This window comes from Camelus ferus, chromosome 15 (genome assembly GCF_009834535.1).
Source record: "Camelus ferus isolate YT-003-E chromosome 15, BCGSAC_Cfer_1.0, whole genome shotgun sequence".
Lineage (NCBI taxonomy): Eukaryota > Metazoa > Chordata > Mammalia > Artiodactyla > Camelidae > Camelus > Camelus ferus.
In genome coordinates, this window is record NC_045710.1 from 30,099,498 (window position 1) to 30,116,965 (window position 17,468).

Here is a 17,468-nt window from a genome sequence, read left to right on the forward strand (position 1 = left end):
TTTAAAGATGTTTTTAGAGCTTCCACTATGTGCAAGTTACTTTATAAAAAGAGTATACTAGTTTCCTACCTCTGGGAATGGAGCAAAGCTTTTCTTGGCTCTATCATCTAGCCAGAGGTTTTCACAGGCATATCATAGATGAATTTATAGTGCATTTATGAAGGCATGTGGCAAACTGACAGGTGATACTAACCTGTATATAGCATTTTCCATAAATAACTTACTTAATCTTTACAACAATCCTATGAGATAGATACTGTTATCATCTCTCCATCTTACTATACAGGAAAATGAGGCCCAGAAAAGTTAAGTAACTTGCCCAGGTCAGCTATTAGTGGCAGAGCCAGCCACCTGACTCAAGAGTCCGTACTCTTAAGCACTACAGTATAGAGAAGTAGAAATAAACCAACTCTGAGAGAGGCGGATGAAGGCTGAGAACTCCAGAGCTAGGGTGTACACCAGCATTCCAGCTTTGACAGGTGTTAAGCCCAAGGGCCCCAATAGTTCAGCACTGCCAAGCCTGAAGAGCAGAGTTTTTAGTGTATATTCATGTGATCAACCAGTCCAAAGTCGCTGCTTTTACAAAGCTGCATTGTGATATAATAGAACATGTGACTGGGGTTTGAGTTGCAATTTCTTCCAGGCTGAGTGACTTACAACGGGTCATTTATATGTGCTGAGCCTGGCTTGCCTCTTCTGAAGTCAACTAGGAATCATCATCATCATCGTATCTTCCCTCACTAGTGTGCTGAGAATCAACAGTTCAGGTTACAAAGTTGCACAAATGTAAGCTGATCTTACCTTTGAGTCATTTTACTTTTCCATGGTTCTTGGCTATATATAAGAATTTCAGTGAACTTTTGATTCCTCTAATTGAAATTAATTAACTTAATTAATTAACTAAATGCTAGAATCACTCATACCAAGAAAGGAGAATGAGCTTGCAAGCAAATACTGGGTGGAAGGAAAGGTTTTTCATAGCGTTTAGATTGCAAAGCAAAATTAAATGATTTAGGACAGCTCCCTATCTCCATCCCACTGTCTTCTAGACATATTTTAGGGGGAAAAAAAGTAGAGAACCTTCCCCAACTTTTAACAGCACTAAGGTGTACCAGCTTCTTGAAGAATAAAGGTGCCTGTCAACACTGGTTATTTTCTTAAAGTTCCTGCCATCTGATTTTAGATCCTGCAAGACATAAATTAAGAATCCTGAAAATGTTACAACAGCCGGGCTGTTCAGTGGGAGATAAAATGTCAGTAGCAGAGTGTGGGCTGGAATGTCACATGGAGTGGCTGATCATAGGAAGATTTTGTCTCATTTCCCAAATAAAACGCAGCACACTCTTGACAGCGCTAAAGCACCCTATTCTCATTCTTATTTGCATAATCCCACCCAACACCAAACCAAGATCTTTATATTGTGATCCCCTCAGGTGGTTCCCTAGATCCTATTCTGAGAGGAAGTGACCACAATTCTCAGTGCAGAGAAGCTCTTGGTCGCCAAGTGATTTGCATGCAGATGCCCTTCTGGCTCCCAGTGAGTCAGGCTGCTCTCCATTTGTGAGGGCTGTGCACTAATGGCCTCTGGCAGGTCGTTCTCTGAAAGCACTCAGGAATGGATGGAAGACCAATATAAATTTGAAATCAGTTGTACTGAACGTGGATAGGAATGCCTCCTTGTGAAACAGCTCTTAATTTTTTTTATTCTCCAATTTTCTCAGAATTGACTTTCAAAAATTTGACGTTTCGTGCATCTGGCAGAGTTAAAGTGTGCCAGCCCTGTAGTAGTTGAGGTCACTGTGGGGCCCTCTTTCTGATTACTTTCACTCTTCCATGGCTTCAGAAGAGTTCATATATCACCTGATTTTGGTGTCGCCAGTTGGGAGCAGAAATATGAGTGATGAACATCTGTTTCAGGCTGATTTAGCACGGAGAGGGCATCTCCTGGATACAGGCTTCCATAAGGCCCTGCTTTCCCCTACATTACTGTTTCTTTGCTGCCAAATCTACAAACTGAAGAACCCCTCTAACCTGGGGAAACACATTTGTGCATGGAGATTTTGCCCATCCTAAGGTAGTTTCCCTGGTGGAAAACCAACTATAATAGTGTCACGTCATGGTTCAGTGTTACCTTTTTTATTGTGGCTTGTGTCTGCCCTCTCTTTAGCCAAAAAAAAAAAAAGAAGGTAGAGGGAAAACATTTTCCCAGCATTTAAAACTGCTAGCGATATCCCCAAGGAAAGCATCCCCAGTAAAACACTGGAAAACAAAATGGAAAGCTACATGCACTTTATGATTCTCAGAACGATGCCGCCATCCGTGCAATTATTCTGTAATTTTCATGTGGCAGAATTAGAAGTCTCAGCTGTCATCTCTTAGTCTTTTTGTCAAATAAAGCCCTATCTGGTGTGGAAATTTTAGGTTTGTCTTTGAAACCTGAAATCTGGATTATATCGATAGTATTGAAAAACAATTCAACCTTTGTTAGAGCATGGTATTCTCACAGCAAAGGAGTTGGGGGTCTGAATGGTGCATTTCTCACCCAAAGGAGGGAAATGGCAGCTGGGACTGCAGTTGCCGGGACAGCTTTATTGCAGTACGGGATGAACATATTGACATCACCTCCCTGCTCCGACCTTCTCATTGTTGAATGTCAATATGGTGTGTGAAGCTGCCTCACTTTTGCCTGCCTGCTTTTCATTATGTGCAAGTCAAAAGCACATCCACAAAGATTACTGATTTAACTCAATTTTGACACATCACATTTCATTTCACTGGTTAAGAAAGACTGAGGTATGACTCATAATTTATTTTAAATCATCTTAAATACACTTAATTATGCATAGAAAGAAGTTGAGATTCAGAACAAGATTCACGCAATTTTACATGAACATCATCTATAAAAAATACAGTGTATATAATATTGTCCTGTACATAGAATGACAGGATTAGCAGGGCCCTCTCCAGTTTGGGGTCATAGGGTGCTTCCTGATTACTGAAGAGTCTCACTTTCTGCATCACATATCTCTGCAGTGTTGGAATATTTTACAATGAGCACGTATGACTCTTGTAAGTCCATTCACACACTGACAAATAAGACAAAATCCCTCAAAGGCATAAAAATTAGAATTTTAAGATGTTTCCATGCACTTCTACTCCAAACTACCAAGTTATTTAGAATTTTCTTTAATTATCCCTTGCATAGACGTGACAAGCCTATTGAGTGACAGTCTCCAAGGACTAAGCCACAGGAAGGGCCACTCGAGGCCATTCTGACCATTAGAGTTAATACTATACTGGTCCTTCTCCACAGGGCTTTTGGGGGGAATAAATGAATGAATGAGTAAACAAATGAAGAGTTAACACTAGCACTATAGTGGTTCTTCACGGGGCTGCTGGGAAAAAAGGAGGCAAGGAAGGAAGGGAGGGCGGGAGAGGGGAAGAGAGAGAAGAAAGGAAGAAAGACATCTCCACACACTGCTGTGAGAAACAAGCAACCAGACTGGGTAGTTATTAACATGAGCGTCCTGATTACATGAAAATTGAGGATCAAGTGGAAAAGGAGATGAAGAACCATACGTCTGTGTCTCAAGAAGGTGAATGTTAATGGACTTTTTTCTTTTGAGGTAACAGAACTTTTTGTCTTCAGAAAAATCTGACTCTATCCAATATCTAAACCCGGGGTATTCCAAAGCCATTGAAGTCACCATGTCCAGATCCCAGCCCTGCACTAGATTTGAGACCTTAGGCTAGTTTTTTAACCTCTCTTGGCCACAGAACATAAATTGCAAATTATAGGGTGTATGCAAGGATTAAATTAGGTAATATGTACCGAAAAATTAAAAGAAAATATGTAAATATATGAAAAAACATATGGGAAATAATATTGAGTGAAAATAATAAAACTGGTTCTGTAGTCATGGATACAAGCCAAAAAAATCAATTTTGCATGATAGAAAGCATTAGAATTTTAAGTCTACTGGATCGCACATGCATAAAGTTACCTGTTTAAAATAAAAATTGTAACCTAAAAATCTTTCCACTTCCTCAGCTCCTACTGCTTTCTCCCTTTTGCTCGTCTCTCTTCTTTTCTCCTTTCCCCAAGTAGTCTCCCAAATATTAGTTAAGGCCAGTGGGACAACCAGACTAGAGCTGTCAGGTGGAACCCAGGATGAAAACAGCCCCCAAGGACAAGGAATCTGTCTTTAAAGCTTGAAGGCCAAAGAACGGAGCCAGGTGTCACACTAAAATATAGCCAACCTTTCAGCATCAGTGTTAGAATAAAAAATCACATCATTTTCAAATGCCAAATCCATAATTTTACTTGGCTCCCCTTCCACCTCAGATTCTTAAATAGTGATGATTTGGCATTTCTTTAGTTTCTCTGCTACACAGAAACCCAAAGTCATAGCCCTGAATTCTGATCGGGGAAGGGTGACAGGTACATAGGCCGTAACCCAAGACCAGACTGGGTTTGAATCCCAGCTCTTCCTGCAGACAAGCTCAGTTACCTGGGGAAAGTTACTTCCCCACTCTGAGTCTTGGAGGTGAAATGAAGGTTCTAAATCACAAGATTATCAATGCATTAGGAGGGAGCAAAGTTACCAGCTTGTGTTCATGACTACCTGGGCGCAGCTCACCAGGTGATTCCAGAATTCCAAGATGATTTGGGGATGAGGGCTGGGGAGGTCAGCCTGGGTCTTCTTCCAAGAAATAGTTGCCTCTGACTATCACCATGATAGTCTGGGAAGCAAGGCCATGGGGGGAAAGTGGAAGAAAGTTACAAATCTCAGGAAAGTGTTTAATGGAAAGCAAATCTTCCCCTTAAAAGAAAGGGAGCTAAAGAAAGTATGACATTCCCCAACCCCAGCTGAGAAAGTCAGAATGCCCCAGTTAAGAGCCCTAGGGCCTGGAACTCCCAGCCACACCCCTGCCCTCCAAATCGGTAAAGGAATTTGCTAAAGCACCAATGCAAACAACCCAAAGGTTTCCAGCTGAAGTCAGGCTTTTTAACAGCAGGGAGAGCCGGAAGAAGATGTGATTGTCGGTGTATAATTGTGCAATCTTCACAGTCTCATTCAACCCCCAAACTTCAAGGCTACCCTATCCTCCTTCCTGATACTCATTCTTAGATCCCAGCAGCCCACGGATGCAAGCTAACTGCATCCATTTTCATCTAAATCATAATAAAGGTAAAAATCGAATCAAGGTGTTTGTGTTTTCTGCCCCAAGCAGAAGCAATCGCTCTGCAAACACACACAGCCTTGTTTCGGCACAGATGTCAGGAACACCGAGCCTGTAAATCTGCCCAGGCAGTTCTGTTCTTGAATCATTAAGAACAACCGAGTGGGTGGAAGGAGAACATGAAATTGCTGTGTGCACTCATGTTTTGTTTATGGAGCAATCATTTCTAGACGTGTTTGCTTTTTTTATGGAGAATCCTTTCTATGTTTGCTTTTGAATACCCCACCTTCCTTCCTGTGCCCAGCTCTCTCACACCCACTAAAGAGAAACACTAAGAGCGTTAACGAAAATCTCTGCACATTTGAAGAACAGGTTACATTAACTGTCTCTCTAAACCATTTCCATTTACTTGGTCAAAATAAATGATTTAGGATTATGAATAACACAGTTAACAACTGAATTTGAACACTGTGTATTGTTTACCAAGCTCATAACAACTGCTCCCAAATCAAAAAAGTCACTTTCCTTTGTCCATTGTTGTGCGAGGACCTGTTAGCCCAGTGAATGGAAAGTGCTGTGATGATGATTATCAGCAGGGTTTAATGAGTGGTTTCTGCGCCTGCCACAGGATTCTTCACTTAACTTCACTGTGCCTTGGTTTCTTTATCTATTAAATGGGCATAATGCCTACTTTATGACGACTGGGTGCCTAGAACATAGTAAGAGCTCATTAAAACTGTAGCAGTTACTGTGGTTACTAATAGTCACAGCCCACTGGGCAGACAGGATGCAGTAGACTTTCACCAGATCCTATGAATCTTTTTCTCTGATACACCCCTCCCCCAACCCTGGCACAAAGCAGACACGCAATGAACAGTACCTCTCAGCAGATACCAACCCCAATCTGTGCCCCAGTCTTCCTGGTCCCCCAGCAGTTTCTGTCAGTCTCTATTGACCTGCCCGGCAGCTCCCCTCTATTCCTTCACCATAGTGGGGGGGGGGGGTTGTTGAGCTCCGTGTTTACCATCTGGGTGGGTCTCTCTTTATTGTTTCTTCTCTCATTGTTTTTGGCTTGTCAGCATTGTCCTGCCTGGTACCCGCCCCCAGCCACGTTCTTTATGGCACATCATCTTGACGTCCCCCCCCCCTTTTTTTTTTTTTTTTTTGGCAGCTGGCTAGCTGCTAGAGGCAGAGAACGGTGGCATCAGGTGCTTTAAAAGAGGGAGTGATTACATTACATTTTCTCTCAGGAAAATGAGCTTGGGTTTTAAAAAATGTTCCATGAAACGGATCTAATAACTTAGTTCAGTAATAATTTCTCCTCTGCCGGCTCTAACTACAAGGATTCTTTCAGAAACAATAGAGCATTGCTGCTTTTCAACAGGATAACGGGACTCCATTTCCAGAGGGCTTTCATCCAGAGGAGGGCTTTTCAGACTATCCACAAACAAACAGGTACAGGACAGCCTCCCCAGCCCAGAAATGGGTGGAGGGGTGGGGGTGCAGCAAATACTAGGTCAGTTCTAGGAGCCCTATGGGGTGCCATGGACTCTCCAAATCATTCTTTCCCTGAGGCTCCACAGAGGTCCTTTGCCTTTCGAGCTGAGAGCCTGTCCGGTCAACATTCAGTGTCCAGGACATCTTACCAATAGGGATGCTAACCAGGCCAGCAGGCCTACTTCCTTCAAGCTCTGGGAACACTGGGGGTTATCTGTTCCCAGACAAGCCCACTGTAGGAGCTGATCAAATTAGAGAACTGAGAACAGCAGCCACAGACTTTTCCAAAAGAGCTGTAATACTGTCAGTCACTAGCACTTAATTTCCGGTGGGTTGTAAAAGTGCCATTTATCCTGCAAGCTTCAGAGTGAGCACCCCGATAGGATTCTAAGCTAAATGATGCAAGAGCAGCTACTCTCAGTGAGGATTTTGTGCTTCAGAATTTAAAACAAAGCAAAAAATTCCAAGCCTACTTTTATGTTGCTTGCAAATATTGTAGTGAAGAAATCACTTTCTGTTAAATCCCCCTGATGAAGCCACGCGTAACCTGTGTTGACAGCCACTGGAGGCCCGCAGCTATTAGAAGCACCTGGTGGGCACAAGTGGCGTTCTGCCCTTATGGCCTCAGGCCAACTTCTCACTACTCTGACACTGTCCCACCTATTAGGGGATGGCCCCCAGGGAAGATGGGTGGAGTTAGGCTGATTAGGATCTTGGGAGGTTCTGGGGGCAGTTTGAAGGCCACGGTGCCCTGACACAGTGAGGCAGTTAGTTGGCTAAGGGATTGGTTGGCTGCTGGTCTGAGGCTACAGGACATTGATGGACTCTCCTGGGCTTGCAGACCTAGGATTTAGAAAACCATGGAGAAGTTTTCATTTCTAAGTAGGTCCACGTAAGAAAGAAATAACGTCATGTAGCCATAAAGCTGAAGCATTAGACCATTAGGGGTCTGTGGGTGGCGGGGTTCAAGGAGGAGGAGATTTAGGGGGAAAAAACTCCAAAGTGTTTCGCTGACTTGTTATTTAAATTACTTACAGGATACAAAAACAATATTCAATCTATATTACCCAAAAAGGCCCAGTTAACTTTGATCATAAAGATAGATGAGCTGCTAATGTTCTTTGTCTGGACTGGCCATGTGTGGCTACTGAGCACTTGAAATGTGGCTACTTGAATGTGCCACATTCAGTTGTGGCAACTGAAGAACTTAATTTGTAATTTTACCTCATTTTAATTTTAATTTGGGTAGCCACATACAGCTAGTGGCTATGGTGCTGAATAGCCCAGGTTTAAGGAGTTCACGGTGGGAGAGAGAAAGAAGACATAAGAACAACTTCCCTGACAACTATATTTCAATTTAAAAAAAAGAAAAGAAAACCCTCTCTGTTTGTCCAAGTCCTGAAAGAAGGAAATTCAACTCATTTGCTAATGAATTCAGGCCACAGGAGTAAAACATTTCAACGTGTACTGAAACTGTGCTTTAATGCCTGTCTAAATGTTGAACCATAATAGCTTCTCTTTTTCACAATTTCTGCGGGAAACATACCATTTTATGCTTCTGGAATAGGGAAGTGTCATTCTCAGCATGGGCCCACCATTAATATCTCCATCTTCCAGCCCCGCAGAGCTTTCTGTAGGCTTCTAACATCACGTTATGATTTTTACAGTCGAAAGCATAAACAAGTTCTACTGCTAATGACACGTCAGGTTTCCCACCCTGATTTAGACAACTGCTCCATCCAAGAGTTCACTGCCTTTCAACATCTCTGCTTGTGAAGTGACAACTTGCTCCTCTGAGAAACGTTTCACATGTCCTGATTGTTGTTCAGCAACCAGCTCACGTGAGCGGATCTGAGCGCTACCCCTGGATCTGGGCAAATCCCAGGAGGGGAAGTGGCCTCTGCCCACAGGCAGTGGGCACCAGGGAAGGGGCTGGACACCTGCTGCCCACCCACAGCCCAAACCCCCAGCAGTCCTTTGGGAGCCAGCCCTGAAGTCCAGGCCTCGCCCCTTGCAAGGGACAAAGGTCAAGCATGAGTGAGGTGGAACAAAGGCATCTCAAGCAGGGCACAGGCTGGGAAACAGGAGAGGGAGCGGTGGGTGAGGCTCTTCTGGTTAAAAACAAACAACTGAAAGATCCAGTAAGCCGGCAGCTTGGAGCCGCGTGTCTGAGCCAGACAATAAGCTTTTAAAATTCCATAAAGTGCTAGCACCACGCAAGAACACTCTCTGATGTCAGAGCTCTGCCCTCGTCGTGTGGAAAGCACCAGGCCCCTAAGTGGCGGGGAGGCCCCTATGTGGCAGGGAGGGCTGTGGGATGTCCCGGGTGGGAAGAGCACAGACACGCCAGCCCGGGAGATGCAGACCTGGACGGGCAGCTGGGCCAGGCCTGCTTAATTGATACAGGCTCCTAATGAGCAGGATAAACACCATTTGGGCCCATTTGCTGTGAAATGGACTGGGGTGTATGAGAAATCGGACTTGTATGGGCAGAAAACACACACGTCGGCAGAAAACAATGTGCTGGAAAAGTTTTAAATTGAAGACATGCCGTTCCGAGGGGTGCAGAGGCGTTAATGCTTATGTAATGAATCATTTCATATTTTAAGATTGGGATTTTTTTTCTTTTAATTAATTAGCCAGTAGACTCATTATAGTACATTTTTCATGTCAAAAAGGCAGTGGGTTCTAAGAGAATGGGGGTGGGGGCCGCAGGGGAGAAGTGACGGCAGCAGTAGTGATACGGTATACTGTGAAAAGTTCAGGGAACCACCGTCACCTCTCCTCAAAAATTACCTGCGGAGGGACTGGTCAAAATGCATATCCAAGTCCCATGAATACAAGACTCCATCGATGCTCACTTTTTCAGAACGTGCATTTAGCCCCTTTCCAAAAGTTGTAGCCTGCTCGGCCGATGGATTTGTCTTTCACTAGAAAAGAGGGTGTAGCATGAAGGCTAACGATTGGGCTCTGAAGCCAACCACCCTGGGTTCCAGTCCTGACTGTACCTTCTTAGCTGGAGACTTTGGGCAAGTCACTTAAACCTCAGTTTGCTGCTCTGTACAACGGAAATAATAGTAATACCTATCTCAGAGTTGTTGAGAGAAGAAAATAAAACAATGCATGTAAGCTGCTTACTTAGGTGCCTGGCACTCTGAAGACTCAAAAATGGTAGGTTTTAATTTCTAGAACTTCTTTGTGAAACAGACCACCCTTGACTGCTTCACAAAGCTTTGTGCAGTTTGGGGGGGTGGGGGCAGGGTAAAAATACACAAAATAAATTTTAACATTTTAACCATTTCTAAGTGTGCAGTTCTGTGGCATTAAGTACACTCACATTGTTGGACAACCATCACCACCATCCACTTCCAGAACTTTTTCATCTTCCCCAACCGGGACTCTGTACTCATTAAACAATAATTTCCCATTCCCCTTGGCAACTGCCATTTTACTTTCTGTTACTGTGAATTTGAATACTCTTAACAGCCTTATATGACAGGAATCATACAATATTTGTCCTTTGTGACTAGCTTATTTCACTTAGAATAATGTCTTAAAGGCTCATCCATGTTGTAGCATGTGTCAAAATGCCCTTCCTTTTAAAGGGTGAATAATATTCCACTATATGTGTATATCACATTTAGTTTACCCATTCGTCCATCAATGGACGCTTATGTTGTGTCCATCTTTTGGCTGCTGTGAATGATGCTGTTATGAACAAGGGTGTACAAATATTTCTTCAAAACCCTGCTTTCAATTCTTTTGAGTATATACCCAGAAGTGGAATTGCTGGGTCATGGTAATTCCAGTTAATTTCCTGAGGAATCATTATATCGTTTTCCACAGCAACTGCATCACTTTTCAATCCCAGCAGCAATCCCCAGTATAGGCTTCTAATTTCTCCACATCCTTGCCAACTCTTATTTTCTGGGTTTTTTTCAATAGCCATCCTAATGAGTATGAAGTGGTATCTCATTGTGGTTTTGATTTGCATTTCCCTAATGACTAGTGATGTTGAGCATCTTTTCATGTCCCACAGAGCTTTTTGATAGCAAATATAAAGGGGAAAGCATGGCAGAAACTCCTGGGTCCTGGGTACAAGAAGTGCTAAGAGGGGGGAGGGTATAGCTCAAGTGGTAGAGCACATGCTTAGTATATACAAGATCCTGGTTTCAATCCCCAGGACCTCCTCTAAAAATAAATAAATAAGTAAATCTAATTACCCTCCCCTCCAAAATAAAAGAATGAAAATAAAATATTTCTTTAAAAAGAAGTGTTAAAAATGAGGGAATAGAAGTTTGCCTTTCTGTTGAGATGAGAGGTATGTAGATAGATAGATAGAAAGATAGAATATAGAGAAATATTACATTTAGTATAAACATAGGAACAAAAGTCTCACCTGGTTTGTGCCAAATCACTAAGTCACAGGGTTTAGCTCTGGGACAGTGGGAGGATCTTTTCTATTCCTATTTCACTTTACATGTTCTATGAGAAGGGAGGATGAGGGGGTGAAATTATAGGTGTTTTACTTTTGTGTTTTTCTGTATTTTTCAATATTTCTATAATAAATGTGTTGCTTTTGTAAAAACAGAAAATATTTTTTAAAAAAAAAAACCTTGGTAACATTTGCAACTATGTTTAACTTCATAAGTTAACAGGTTTAAGGAACACAGACCAAGAGATACAAGCCATACATATTTGAACTGAAGCCTTTCTACAGCTGTATCGCATCCAATTTGGCAAGGACACGTGAGAACTAACTCTAGGGCTCCGCCTCTCTGGCCAGAAACAGCCTGCACCTGCCCTAGGGTCTACTAGGACGCCAAAGGGGAAGACCAGAGAGGAAGATCTACTCTTGCTGCCACGAGGCTTACAGTCTTGTCGCTGCTCACATGGAACACAGTCAGGGCACCGCAGAGGGCTTAAACATTGTGTGGAATGATCTAGGTACTTTGGAGGCAAGACTGTCCAGAGTCTGCCACAGGTTGAGAACGTCTCCTGGAGGGGTGGCAGCAGTGTGAGCGGGGTCTGAGCTGACCTCGAAGATGAGGAGAATTAAATGGGTGTGTCAGGGAGGGAGTCAGGCAGCACTGCAGGCTCTGGGGACCGCACGCTGCAAGGCCCTAGGTGAAGTGAGGAAGGGCTGTGCTGGCACAGAAAGGACACTGCCTGGCAGGAGGTGAGGCACAAGTTCAGAGAGATTCAAACGATGAGACAGGAAATATAGTAACCTTTTGGCCTTGACTTCAAAATTCATACCTGTTCATCAAAGAATTTGTGACTATGAGATTTGCAAATATTGACTACTATACATAAAATAGATACAAAAAACAAATTTCTACTGTACAGCACAGGGAACTATATTCAGTATCTTGTAGTAACCTATAATGAAAAAGAATAGGAAAAGGAATATATTTATATATATATGACTGAAACATTATGCTGTACACCAGAATTTGACACATTGTAACTGACTACACTTCAATAAAAAAAAAAAGAATTTGTGATTAGATAGAGATAGAGATAAAAAGATACTTTTTTAAACCAAAATATAATGATGTTATTACTATTCTACAACTTTCTCAGTGGTACTCATATGTCATCAAGATATCTGTCTTCACATACACTTATCAATATGCCCCATTTGTATGAATATGACATCATTTGTTTGATCAGGCCCCTACTGATGAACAACTGTCCACATTTTATCATAGTAAAGGGTGCTGTAATAAATATCTTTGCACACACGCCTCTACATACTCATAGTAGAAGTGAGATTGCTGGATGGATGAGGATGTGCATTTAAACTGTGTGAGGTATGGTCAAGTTACCCTCTGGAGAGGTTGCAGCTATTCCCCCATCCTCCACCAGCCCCGGGCCACATGGGAGGAGTGTGGGCTGAGGTGTGGAGCCCCAGCCACTGTCCTCTCTCATGGCTTAGCCTCACTTAAGCCTCATTCACTGTCAGCAATGAGGATGACAGAACACACATCAACAGCTGCTGTGGGTGCTACATCAGAGAGTCCACCTCCAGGTGCCTGGGACACCATAAGCACCCCTCTGCCATTATTCTCTTAGAAAGTTCAGCTAATTTGGTAGGCAAAAAATAATACTTTGTTGTTGTTTGAATTTGCATTTCTTAAGCCATTAAGGTGATCATGGCAATTTCTTCTAAGAGTGTTGCTGGCTTCTCATGGATGTATTCATTTGGCCAGCGGACTGTGAAAGTCACAGGGCTCTCCAGAGTGTCCAGTGCAGAGGCAGTTGCCTGCTCCCAGGGCTGACCCAGGAAGGACCTACATTGGCCACAGCTGTGCCTCTGGGGGGCATTCTCACCATCCAGACCAACCCTTCTTCACCCGCAGGGCTGCCCCGTGGCTAAGCTGAGAGGACCAGGACACGAGGTAGCTGAGGATTAGAAGGGCTCAGTTTTCCAAGGGACTGGGAAGCTGAGGGAGGGTCTCTGGAGGCCTCAGGCCCACCCTTGATGGGGCCGCTGCCCAATTCAGCTACTGATAGGGTTGCCAGGTTTAACAAATAGTAATATGAAACATTCTGTTAAATTTGAAGTTCAGAAACAACAAACAAATTTTCAGTATAAGTATGTCCCAAATACTGCAGGGGACATACATTCTATCAACAATTTCAATTTTTAAAAAATTAGTTATTATTTATCTGAAATTCAAATTTAACTGGGTATGCTGTATTTTTATCTGGTAACAGATTTTTTTTTAATTAACCTCATGTATTAGTCTCCTATTGCTGCTGTAAAAAATTACCACAATTTCAGTGGCTTAAAATAATACAAATTGACTCTCTTATAATTCTGGAGGCCAGAAGTCCAAAATCAGTTTCACTGGACTAAAGCCAAGGGGTTCGTAGGACTGGTTCCTTTCCCAGATTCTAGAAGATATCTTCATTTCTGAGTTTATGGCCCCTTCCTCTGTCTTCAAAGCTAATAGTGATGCATCTTTAAATCACCCTAACTCTGATATTTCTGCTTCCTTCTTGCAAGAACTCCTGTGATTGCATAGCGTTCACTTGGATATTCCAAGATGAATCTCCCCATCTCAAGATCTATAATTTAATCACATCTGCAGTGTCTTTTACCATAAGACATAACACATTCACAGGTTCTGGGGATTAGGACGTTTACATCTTTGGGGAGCCACTATTCAATCTATTCCACCTGCCTGACAACCATCACACATTACATGGTTTCTACTGCAAAAGGCATTCTGAGTTCCTAACTCCAATACAAACTTTCTTCCCCCATCCACTTGATAGTACTTGGCATTCTATATGGTAACTATTTAACTAACGTCTGTCTCTGTCTCCCTACTCTCCTACTTTGAGGGTAGAGAGAATAGCTATTCATCTCAAGTCTGCCCTGTGTTTGACGCTTTGATGACTGACCCATGTGCTGAGCAAATGCTTATTGAAAAGATACTGAATTGTAAATTAAGATGTCCCTCTAACAATAGTATTTACATTATGGAAATAAACAAGAAAAGGTGTGTTGGGTGAGAATGTGACTCAGTGGGAAGGGAGATGGGCTCTGGACCAGAATTCTGAGCAGCAAAAGTAGCAGCACAGAGAGGCCTGGGTAGGAGAGAAAAGAGTGAGGTGGAAAGGCAGGGGTGTCCCCAAACATGGCCTCTCCCTGGGTCCCGAGTGCAGACAGTATAAATTTGGGAGGTAGTTGTGAGTGTGGTAGGGTTCCCCAAGCACACCTGGAGGCAAGGATTTACATGTTAGCACTTTATCTGGGAAATGATCCCAGGAAGCACAAAGAGCAGGGCGTGCAGTAATGAGACTGGAAGGGATAAAGCCAAGTGAGACTTTGTTGATGGGCACTGCAGGTACCTGGGGCCCAAACTCCTGGGGGCCCTTCAGAATTGCCCCACAGAGATGGAGCTCCAGAGAAATTCATTGCCCTTGCTTGGGCTGTACATATGAGACCTGTTTACAGGGAACATGAGCAGGGGCCCCAAAGGCACATGGCAGGACCAATGTTGTCTGTTCAACCTGGTTATTACCACAAAGCGAGCGGGCTGACATGGATATACACCTTTGACTTTATTTACTTTTGTAATATTTTTAAATTTTATGAAATTTTACAAAAAAAGAATATTTTCCTTATGTAAAAAAATATAATCACAGTTCCTCAGAGTCAGTCTCTGCTCATCAACTGTCTCTTCTGAAAGGAAAATAAATATCAGTAATTGTAAGTTCTGTTAGGATATAAACTCTTTTCTTTTCTTGCTATAATGGATTTTGTTTTCATCTATTTTCAGACAGTGAATATCTCACCCTGGGACTTGTCTATGTGACTATCTGCATTCACTCCAGGAATGTTGGGCTATGAAGAAAGAGGCCATCAAACCAGCTGCAGTAAGTGACAGGACCTTCTGAATATGAAGAATTTGAGTGAACGGCCAGGCTCTGTGTCCCCGTGGGGTCCCCGGTGACAAGAAAGCCGGTCCCTACCAGCAGTCCCTGTGGTCACTCCCAGGTGCAGATGCAGAATAAAAGCCCTCCTGGGGATACCTGGGTTTGGGTAGATAAGGGTTTCATGAATCAGACCAGAAGCATCACAACCTAAAGGCACCAGCGTCACCTCTCCTGTCTAGTTTCTTGAAGAGAAATGGAAAGAATATGAAAAACTTTTTTCATTTATTCACCCCACGAATTCATATAGAATCTCCTAGGGGCTAGGCACTATGCTAAGTCCTCAATCAAAGGTTAAGTGTGAATTCCTTCTCCCAGGAGGAATAGAATGTGGGGTTCCTGGGATGCTACCTGGTCAGCTCTGAAACAGAACAAATAAGGGTGGGGAGGAAAGAGACAGGAAGGGGAGAGGGAGCAAATAATCCCCATGCAAGAGAAGTCCTGCAGTCACAGCCGATTGCCCACCGCTGACCGACTGCTGGTGACCGACCAAGTTTACAAAGACAAGGTATCACATTCTACCTGAAACCTTAAGGAACATGATGCTTCCATAAATAAGCATCACACGCGCACACACACACACACACACGCACACTTTTCCAGAATGTTCTACTAGCCTGTCACATATAGTGGAGAGGGAGGACTGCATTTTTGTTCACTTTGGCAAATCTAAATTTGGAGCTAGAGTTTCATCACAAAGCCTGCCTCGCAGACCCTGGTCCCCATCCGGCCCATGTCCCTCCTGCTACAGGCCCGGCAGCAGGGGAATCAGGCCAACCCACTAACACAGGCTAGAACCAAGGCCTGGGGCCCCCCACCAGCGATCCCCTGACTGCCCACCCTTCTGCCCATCTACTGCTCAATCTGTCATGCAAAAACATTTGGCATTCAGTTTTCAGGGGATGAGCACCAACTGCAAAATATTTACCATCCGAAAGTTAAGCTTCGGCATAAAATTGGTCGCCTCTTCAGTAAATTAGACTCAATTAGCTGCCTCCTTATCTTAGTCGTGTATTGGAATAATCAGTGATGTCCCCCTCTGCCCACATCGATGTAAGGGAGTTCAAGGAAGAGAGTTGGAGGGACATTTGGTAGGAAATGCGGTTGGCAGAATACTGCTACAAGCTGATCATCTCCTTAGTGGCAAAAGTTGGCTCTTCCTCCAAATTTACTTCCACTAAGGATTTCACCCCCTGCCCTCCCTGCATGAACACTCAGCACTCTGAGAACGGCAGGAGACCACTCTGCTCCGACAACTTTCTCTGCCACTGACATTATCTCCTAATTATCTTCTCAGCAGTGATGGCTGGGTACCAGTCCTCAACTTGCGCAAGATGATTATAATACCCAATCTGATTGGGGAGGAAAGAAAATTCTGTTGTTCTTTGAGTTTCTTGGGGCTGATACCATTCTTCCAAAGGAGCCTAAGTAATATTCACAACAATCAGAAGGCAAAAAACACACACATTAACTTCAAATGACCATTACTCAGAAAACAATACCACGCGTTTTTCAGCCAGATGAGTATGTTTATGTAAGAGGGTGACTCTTGTCCTCAGCAGAGCTTCCAAGAACCAGAGCCATTAAGTTAATGGCCTGAAACAGAGCCCAAAAGACCCTTGTTTGTTCCATGACACATGCCCCGGGTGGTGGGATGCACTGCAGTCTTCAAAAAAGATTTTTTTTTTTTTTTTTTTTTAGGAACAAATGACTTTTTCCAACAGCCTTGAGCTATGCAGCTGCAGTCTGTGGTAAGCTTTGTGAGGGGAAGAGGCCAGTTTGGCCTGGAAATCAAGACAAGGTGTTTAAAGGTCGACTTCAGTGTCCGTCCTTAGAGAACGTCCTGCAAGTCACACCTCGCGTCCCTGCCCCAGCCTCCAGCCCTTTCTCTGGTCTCTGGTCACCTCTTTTCTCCATAGCCAGCGTAGAGCCAGCAGGTCAGATAAATAGAGCCTACTACCCGAGCCTGGGCTCGCTCCCCAGGCTTTCAGAAGCCAGCCAAGCTGGTGGTACAAGGGAAACCACTAAAGGACTGTGAATGGGCTGTGCTTCCCCAGCAACGGGAACACCACCCAGAGTGTCTGCAGGCCTGACACCTTGGGGTAGGGACCACACACGGAGTTCCACTGCAGGTTGGTAAGCCGCCCTCCCAGATTTTTCCTCCCTGGGGACTCTCTGGAGACAGCCCTGAGGAAGGACAAAGGCCAGAGAGTTCTGTGCAAGGCTCACTGCAAAGTCTCTTAGTTCTCAGATACATGGACAAGAGCTCTGAGACATCCAGGCTGGAGCGGCTGTGTGGGCTTGCTGTCAGTGGGAGTCAGGGATGGATCTCAGTT

The 17,468-nt window shown here is 43.7% G+C and overlaps 1 long non-coding RNA gene across 1 annotated transcript; it reads left to right on the plus strand.

Moving 5' to 3' along the window:
- The first annotated feature begins 745 nt into the window (after positions 1-745).
- On the plus strand, positions 746-17,246 carry LOC116668957. The gene is made up of 3 exons (XR_004326276.1): positions 746-786; positions 14,979-15,075; positions 16,834-17,246. It is a non-coding gene; the product is annotated as an uncharacterized LOC116668957 (long non-coding RNA).
- Positions 17,247-17,468: the final 222 nt, after the last annotated feature.